Genomic DNA, 9,298 nt, shown 5'->3' with positions numbered 1-9,298 from the left:
GAGACTGGGTCGGGACCCAGCCAAAGGGTCCAAACTCCCACTCTGATTATTTCATATGGAGCCTAACAGTGGTGAGAGTTGAATGAGGCCTTGGAAAGTAGCCAATGTGACTGAAATTGGAGCCCAATGGGTCATCTGTGTTGTCATGGGAACCACACTTCTGCTCTTTACCTCTTAGTGATGATGGAGACCTTTAAGGCTCAGTGATGTGCTCTCCTGAGTGTAGACAGACATGGGTCAATGGCCCAAGAAGGCTGTGCCATGTTAGCTTTTCTAGGAGACAGAGGCTGAGTCCAGTTAGAGGGACAAGAGATTTCCTGGAGCACCAGCTTGGAAGGCTAGATGGGAGGGAGAGGGAGGGAGCAGAGGGGCCCTGAGACTGTGGTGGGGTGCCCTGGAGCAGCTTCCTGGAGAGTAAAACCTTCCATCCTGGAGAGAAGCTTGCTCAGACAGAGGATGCTCCAAGGGGAGGTGAAGCAGTCCGCTCTACAGGGGAGCACTCCTTAGACAAGACGAGCTGCCTAGAAGAGGTCCAGATGGGCTGAGCCACCTGGAAGAAACACACAGCATCCGAGTCACCTGGGAGAAACACACAGCATCCGAGCTGCCTGGATATAACTCACAGCACCTGAGCTGCCTGGAAGAGGCAGAGTCTGGCCCAGTTGCCTGGCAGATAGTCAGACCAGACCAGCTGCCTGAATAGGATCCTCCCTCCCCTTGCTGAGCTGCATGCGCAGTGGGCAGTGAGCTCCAGGTCTCCCGCTTTCATGAGCCATCACCCAAGCTGGGCTGGGCTTTGGTGGTGCTGCTGTCTTTGAGTCATTTCTGCTCCTGTAAGTAACCCCTCACCCATATGCCTGTAAACAACCCCAATAAAACTCACTGCTTCACCAAGACAGACTCTCTTTGGGATCCTTACTTGTTGACCTGGCATTGTTCGTTCCTGTCTCCCTGGGGATTGTGTGGCACACCTTGGGGCTCTGGCCTATGAAGGGGAGGGGAGAAGAAGGAGGCTTGCAGAGTAAGAGCCACTGGCAATCTTTCGGGTCTCGGGGAGCCTCGATCTGGCCTAGAGTAGACAGAAGGGTCTTCTTTAGTGCAGAAAGTGCATTGTGGCCAGGAGGTGGCTCAGTAGGAAAATATTCTTGGTATATGTATGAGGCTCTGGGTTACAATAGGCAGCACCCATGTGAAAAGCTGGGCACAGTCACACACACACTGGTAACCCTGGCACTGGAGAGATTCTGTCTTCAGGGAATAAGGCCGCATGCAATAGAGAAGGACCCTTGATGACTTCCTCTGACTTCTGTGCATGCTTGCACAAATGTGCACACACACACAGTTATTTTACAAAGAAAAGAAAGAAAGAAACGCCTGGTCTTTGTGTCCCTAGCATGCCCAGTCACTCCTGGCAATGTCTCAGGAGAAAAGATCCAGCTGCGACAGGAAGCTGCAGATCTGAAAGTGTGTCCCCTGCAGCCTATGGGCGGGGTCACTCCAGGAGCAGGCTCTTCAGGAAGGGCAATCCCTAGAGCATCTCTTCTTGGCAACCGCGGAGGTGTGCTTTACAAGCTCCCCAAGCAAGCAGGTGACAAGTTCACACCCTTGACATGTGGCTGCATTAGCCTCACGGGTGTGTGTGTGTGTGTGTGTGTGCGCGCGCGCGCATGCGCACGCACCTCACGCCACATGGAACTTCCAAGGCTTCAAAATAGGACTCTGCTGGACCAGAGAAAGAATGAAGGTTCAGACTGCTGTCGTCTGAATGTCGGTGTCCCCACCACCACAACCATTCCTATGGTGACACTCAGTCAGCCAATATTAGAACGTGTGGCCTGTGAGAGGAAATTAGCTCATGAGGGTCTGCATGAATGTGGTCAGTGTCTTTTGAGAAGAGGCCCAGCCAGCCTCTTTGTCCCTTCTACCACACAGCGAGGTGGCCATCTATGAGACAGGAAAGGGCACTTAGCAGACACTCAGCCGGTCTGATCCTTCATCTTGGATTTCAGCCTCCAGGATTTTGAGGTTTCTTTTTTGTTGTTTGCTCATTTGTTTCTTGGTTGGTTGGGATTTTGCTTTGTTTTGTTTTTCCTGAGCCAGTCTCTCATATGGATGCTCATGGCCGTCTTAGAACTTGCTATATAGACCAGGCTGGCCTTGAACTCACGGAATTCCTCCTGCCTCTGCCTCCCAAGTGCTGGGATGAAAGGTGTGGGCCACCTAAGCTTCTCAGTTTATGGTAGTCTGTTGTAGCAGCTAGGGCAGACCAGCACACACATGAAGACAGGTGAAACATGGCATTTCAGAGAGAGTGGCCCTGAATTTGGAGCAACAGTTTAGTGTTCAGTTTCCTTTCTGTATCTGACAAATGTTTTCCTTCTTTCCTTCAGCAAGATGTGAATAGAAAACCCCTTGTGTCTCCGACTCAGGAAAAAAAAATTACTGAGGTAAAGGCACCAATATTTTTGACTCTATACAGAGGACCCTGCTTCTCCCCAGAGTACCCGTAGAACAGCACTCCACACACTGCTGCCCAGAGTCACTCATATGAAGAGGCCGGCACCACTCCCAAGGTTTGGAGACACATAGTTCAAAACTAACTTAATGGCAGCTCAAAACTTCTGAGAGAGTTAAAATTTGTTTTTGAAGTCAGGCATAGTGATCCACACCTTTAATCCCAGGGCTCAGGAGGGAAAGGCAGATGGAGCTCAACATGACCCTGGTCTGTGGAGGGAGGGAGTTCCAGGCCAGCCAGGGCTGCATAGTAAGAACCTGTCAAGATGAAATAAATAAAGAATGAAAGAAAGGAAGGAAGGAAGAAAAGTGGGTGAAAGGGTAGGAGGGAGGGAGGAAGAAATTTGGTGTTGTGCGTTTAACATGTATACGAGGGACTGGAGATAGCTCACTGACTGCTCTTCTGGAGGACCCAGGTTCAATCCCCAGCACCCACAGAGCAGCTCACAACTTAAGTCCAGTCCCAGGGGAATTCAAGGCCTTCTTGGGTACTGTGTGAGAGTGGTGCACAGACACACATGCAGGCAAAACACTCACATATAGAAAACAAAACAAAAACAATATATAAATAAATGTACATAAGACCTACGTACCGTAAGACCACAGCACTCAGGAAGCAGAGGCAGGGGGATCGATGTGACTTTGAAGCCAGCCTGGTCTACAAAGGGAGTCCAGGACATCCAGGGCTACACAGAGAAACCCTGTCTCGAAAAACAAAAACAAACAAAAAGTGTTGCTATATTTTTTTGGGGGGGGAGGGAAGTTGTTTGTTTTTTGTTTTTAGAAGCATCTAAGAGAGTCAGGATAGTGTAACACTTAAGAGATATTCTTCTGGAAAAAAAAAGATATTTTTCTGTCTATTGACAAGTTGATTTTTATGGTTATGTGTGTTTTTAGTCTGGCATATTTGCCTTTTAAAAAAAAGATTTATTTATTATGTATACAGTGTTCTTCCTGCATGGTTTTTTGTTTTGTTTTTTAAATATATTTTATTAATCTACATGCATGTTTACCTGCAGGCCAGAAAAGGGCACCAGATCTCATTATAGATGGTTGTGAGCCACCATGTGATTGCTGGGAATTGAACTCAGGACCTCTGGAAGAGAAGCCAATGCTCTCAACCTCTGAGCCATCTCTCCAGCCCATTTCTGACTTTTTTTCTCCCTCCTTTTCCTTTCCTTTCTTCCCTCCCTCTTTCTTTCCTTCCTGCCTTCCTTTCTTTGAGATGGGGGTCTCTCTGTGTAACCTAGGCTGCCTTTAAATTCTGTTTTTTTTCCTGCTTTAGCCTACGAGTGCCAGGACTGCAGGCTGGAGATTCAGGGAGGTACATTTGGGTCTGGCCTTGGGCGTCAGAGGAAGGCTAGGATAGTCTTGGAGGCTTCCTGCGATACCAGGCCAACCTCCAAAGTGAGATGTGGTAGCCACCTCTTAAAATGGCCCCAGATTGCTTCACTTCTGCTATTCACACCCTTGGGTAGCATCATCCCACGCTGAATCGGGGCCGTGACTCCTAGAAGATGTCTAATAACGTGCTGCTCCCGGGGCGAGGTCTTAAACAGTAATGTGGCTTTTGCCTTGTTCCACCTTCAACTTCTCATTTTACAACAGTCACGTCTTGAGGACACTCGGGCAACTGTGACAGGCTGTGAGTACCTGCCACGGTCCTGTGAACGTGTCGTCTTGGGAGCAGATGACCTTAGCCCCACCTGACAGGTGATCACAGCCTGGTAAGAAAGACTGAGCGGTAACTGCTCCATGAAGCCTTTCCTGGACTCCTGCTCGGCCATTGTGTTGAGATGCAGGGAGAGGCTAAGGTACAAGAGGAAGGACTGTGCGTGGCTGAGGTGCCAGTCAGGTTACCCTCCCCCTTCTCAATCTCATAGCCTTTCAGTCTGTCTCCTCCTCTTCCTTCCACTCCATCTATACCCTTGGCAGTTCCCCGCGGAAATAGAGTCCACATCAGGAACTCCACTGGGGTCTGCTAGTTTCTTCTCCTGTTGCTGTGATAAAACCCTGACAAAAGCAAGTTAGGGGAGAAAGGGCTTCCTTTCGCTGACGGCTCAAGGGTAAGAAAGGCGAGAGCAAGGCAGCCATCATGGTAAGAAAGCCAAGGCCGCAGAGCCTTAAGCAGCTGGTCACATCAAATCCGCAGTCAGAAAGCGGAGTGATGGACGTTTGTGTTCGGCTCCCTTTCTTCTTCTTAGGACCCAAGCCTAGGGAATGGCGCCACCCACTTCTGTCTTCCCACCTCACCTTGATCAGCTAATTCCACACAAGTCTTCCTAGAGACAGCATGAGCCCTCTAGAGCTTGCTGCCTACGTGAGTATAGGTCCTGGCACGTTGACAAGGAGAAGCCTGCGGTTTCGGGGCCTCGGCTCAGTCTAGGTCCTACTATCCACCCTGCACTCTCCCCTCATGAAACAGGGGTCTACAGAGAGACCTCAGTGTCACTGGGTTTTTGAGCCAGGCTTGGTCCTGAAATTCCAGAGCCTGGGAAATTCGAGGCAGAAGGATTTTGAGTTTGAGGCTTTGCTGGAGCTAAAGGGTTCCCTTTCTGAAGTCTTTAGCATCTAAGAGAAAAGTGACAGAGCAAGCAAGCTGTAAATCCAGACGACTGGTAGAAGCCAGAAGAGGAAGAGAGAAAACTGAAAACCATGCCATTTGTAAGCAGCCTCATGGTGGAAGGGTAGGGGGAGTTTCAGTTAGAGCGAGGGAGCCCAAGGCATCAGGGAAAGCACGCCGAGGCTTTTTTTTTTTTTTTTTGAGACAGGGTCTCTCTGTATAGCCCTGACTGGCCTTGAACCTGCCTTGTAGACCAGGCTGGCCTCAAACTCACAAAGATTCAGTTGCAAAGATTCAAGGAGCTTTGGGAAAAAGGATAGAAAGAAAAAGAAAGAGCTTGTGTGTGTGTGTGTGGGGGGGGGGGTGTCCACCATTAATTCCAGCACTCAGGAGGCAGAGGCAGGAGGGTCTCTGAGTTCGAGGCCAGCTGGGTCTACAGAGCAAGTTCCAAAGCGAATGTTGGGGCTAGAGAGATGGCTCAGAAGTTAAGCTCGCTCTTCCAGACAACCCCAGGTTCAATTCCCAGCACCTACATGGCAGCTCACAACTACCTGTAACCTCAGTTCTTGGGGGGGGGGGGGCACTCAGAAAACTGGAGTAACTCCGAGAAGCAGGCCAGCCCCAGTGCTGGGACAGAAGAAACCTGGCAATCTATGAGGCTTGTCTTAACATGATGAGAGAGCTCAATTTCTTACGACTTATTTCAGCTTTCGGATTAATTTGTAACAATTTTTTTTAAAGTGAAGGAAGAAAACAAGACAATATAAATATATTTGAATGGCTTTTTATTTGGATGGCTATTTATTTGAATGGCTTTTAAGAAGGAGAACGCCCTGTAAAAACGAAGTCATAGGGTGAGCAGGAGGGGAGGGACTCACAGTAACACGCATGCAGCGCCCTTTGTCATGTGACCAGGAAATGAGGGGACAGAACAGGGGCTCCCGTGTGCTGAGAGTAAGAGGCTAAGGAGAGGCGCTAAGACAGGTGTGTGCCCACTCTTGTCCCAGGTAAGGGGATCACACAGACAAAGGAGGCACTTGGGGGTTTATGCTAAACAGCAAGGCAGCAAGGAATGGGGGCAAGCAGGAGGCTCCCACTAGGGGGCGCCAGCACACTATACAGGAGGGCTTTGCTTTTGATCTTGTTCTAAATAGAGGGTACTCAAGACACTATTGAAAGAGGAATTTGGAAGTTAAAGTTACAGGTGTGTTGATTTAAAAATAAAGTTTGTGCCCATTTATTCATGCATTTGTTTGGTTTTGGTTTTGGTTTTAGACAGGCTTTCCTCTGTGTTGCCCTGGCTGTCCTGGAACTCACTCTGTAGACCAGAGTGCCCTGGCTGGTATTGAACTCAGAGATTTGACTGCCTCTGCCTCTCAAGTACTGGGATTAAAAGTGCGGGCCACCGCTGTCCAGCTCGTTTTGTTTTTGAAATGGGTCTCACTATGTAGCACTGACTATCCTGGAGCTTACTAAGTGGACTAGGCTGGCCTTGAACTCACAGAGATCCACCTACCTCTGTCTCTCCAGTGCTGGGATTAAAGGTGTGCACCACAATACCCAGTGTTGCAGAGGCAGTCTGGGGAGGCAGAGGCAGGTGCATCTCTGAGAGTTCAATGCCAGCCTGGTCTACAAAGTGAGTCCAGGAAATCCAAGGATACACAGAGAAACCCTATCTTGAAAAACAAACAAATAAACACAATACTCAATGTCATTCATTCCAGTTTTGTTTAGGTTTTTCTCCTTCTTTCTTTTTTCCTTTCTTTCTTTTTTTGGTTTTTTGAGACAGGGTTTCTCTGTAGCCCTAGCTGTCCTGGACCAGGCTGGCCTTGAACTCACAGTGATCTGCTGGCTTCTTCTGGGATTACAGGTATGTGCCACCAGGTCTGGTTTTTTTTCTTTCTTTTTTCTTTTTTCAAATTTCTTCCTTTCTTTCCTCCCTTCTTTTTCTTTTTGGTAGGGTCTTAATATGAAGGCCAGGCTGGCCCTAAATTTAGCACCCTCCGATCTCAGTTTCCTTAGTGCTGGGATAAGAGGTGCCCATCTTATACCTGAGCATTTAGGACACGCTGGGGGGATGTTTAGCATCATCTCCAAGGTCTCTTGAAGACCCCAAGCTGTGGTTACGAGAGTAATATCCTTCCATTCTCAGTTACTTGGGTCTAGAATCGCACTTCACGGGCCTGGGGCCAGCTGGAGCAAACTGGAGACCAGAGGGGTGGATTTAACTGACAGCGTAGGCTTCCTTTGGCCTGTACAATGTTTTCTAACCTTGAAATGGTTGTTAATAATTGTAAGTTCAGATGTCTAATTTCTCAGAAAACAAACAAACAAACAAACAGGGTGGAACACCAGGCCCCATCAACCCAGATTACTACATGGACTCTTAATGCTATTTTTATTTTCAAAACCTAGCCCAGTGCTCCTGTCTGCTGTGTGGCTCCTATAGACATAGGGTTTGTGGCCCCTCACCCACACAGTATGTTTGTGAGGACCTTGACAACTTTCTGATCAGTCTCAGCTACAAGCCTAGACTTGAGAACTGGCAGGCAGCTGTGAGGGTATATTCAGCCTTGGCCAGTTTTCCTAGTTGTGGCTGTAAGATGGCTCCTAATCAAACCATATTAACCCTGGCACTATCCGGGGGAGGTGGATTCTGCCACTTCCTTCCTAAAGCTGCAGAGCCACAGGGGTAGGAGACAGAGAGGTCAGAGGCAACAGAAGAGGAACAGAAGCAGAAAACTAGAGAAGACTGAAAGGTCTGGCCTCAGAGGGTGAGATGTACATGCAACACCCATGAGATGAGAGTAGTTAGGACCAGTCCCCAGGAGTGATGCTGGACTAGTCCCTAGGAGTGATGCTGGACCAGTCCCCAGAAATGATACTGGACCAGTCCCCAGGTGTGATGCTGGACCAGCCCCCAGGAGTGACGCTGGACCATTCCCCAGGAGTGATGCTGGACTAGTCCCCAGGAGTGATGCTGGACCAGTCCCCAGAAATGATACTGGACCAGTCCCCAGGAGTGATGCTGGACCAGACCCCAGGAGTGACGCTGGATCATTCCCCAGGAGTGATGCTGGACCAGTCCCCAGGAGTGATGCTGGGCCAGTCCCCAGGAGTGATGCTGGGCCAGTCCCCAGGAGTGATGCTGGGCCAGTCCCCAGGAGTGATGCTGGGCCAGTCCCCAGGAGTGATGCTGGACCAATTCCCAGGAGTGATGCTGGACCAGTAGGAGTGATGCTGGACCAGTCCCCAGGAGTGATGCTGGACCAGTCTCCTGAAGTGATGTTGGACCAGTCCCCAGGAGTAATGCTGGACCAGTCTCCTGGAGTGATGCTGGTCATCAGTCTGTGGGGCCCGGATCCTCAAATAATAGAGACAACCATCTGTACACACTCCAAGCTTGCAAGTGTTGCTGATACATACAGAGCCACAGACACACATACATGAGCACGCACACAGGGTCATCAGCAGAAAAATCTGAGCCATTACTCACACTGACCCATAAACACACTCAGTCTGTACAGGGGCACACATTCACAGGTGTTTCTCCATACATGCCATCACAGTGGTTTTCGGTGAGAGCCATCAGCTCATCACCCGGAGATGTTTCACAAACATTGTCAGAGCACCTGAAGCCCCCCCCCCCTTTTTTTTTTTTTTTGGCTGCTAGAGTGGCTCCCTGCGAGAGTCTAGTACAGTGATCAGTAGCAAGGAAGGAGAGAAAAGTAAGTCATGCACTACAGGCACAGCTGAGTGCCAGCCTGCAGTGCCACCTACTGGCAGGAGAGGTTCCTGCACCTTTGTCTCAGACACCCTTTCCACTGAAGCTCCCAGACATGGGGCCAATAGTCCTTCTCCTCCTTCTCCTCCTCCTCTGATTCTCCTAGAGACAGGTGAGAGGCTGGCCTCCTTGAAGCTACACCAGCATCAGAGAAGGAACATCAAAGACTGTATGCCTGATGGAAAGCAACGGTCCTCAAAGGCAGTTAGTAAAGCAGGTTCCATCCTTCATGCCACCGCCAGCTGGGGGACAGGCTGCCTGTAATGCTGGACGAAGGAAGACTCCAGTGCCAAGTCTGGCCTTTGTAAGCGGGACTATGACGATGGGATGGTGACATCCACCGTGGCAGTAGATGGGGCAGCTTGCCATGTTTGTAGTGCATTTCTGGAGCCTTCCATTTGTGAGGGTAGCTCTGTTGTCCCAGCACTGACATCTAC

Source organism: Acomys minous (assembly GCF_964271855.1).
Source record: "Acomys minous genome assembly, chromosome: 6".
Lineage (NCBI taxonomy): Eukaryota > Metazoa > Chordata > Mammalia > Rodentia > Muridae > Acomys > Acomys minous.
The sequence above is the reverse complement of the archived record's forward strand: the minus strand, read 5'-3'. Positions refer to the sequence as shown.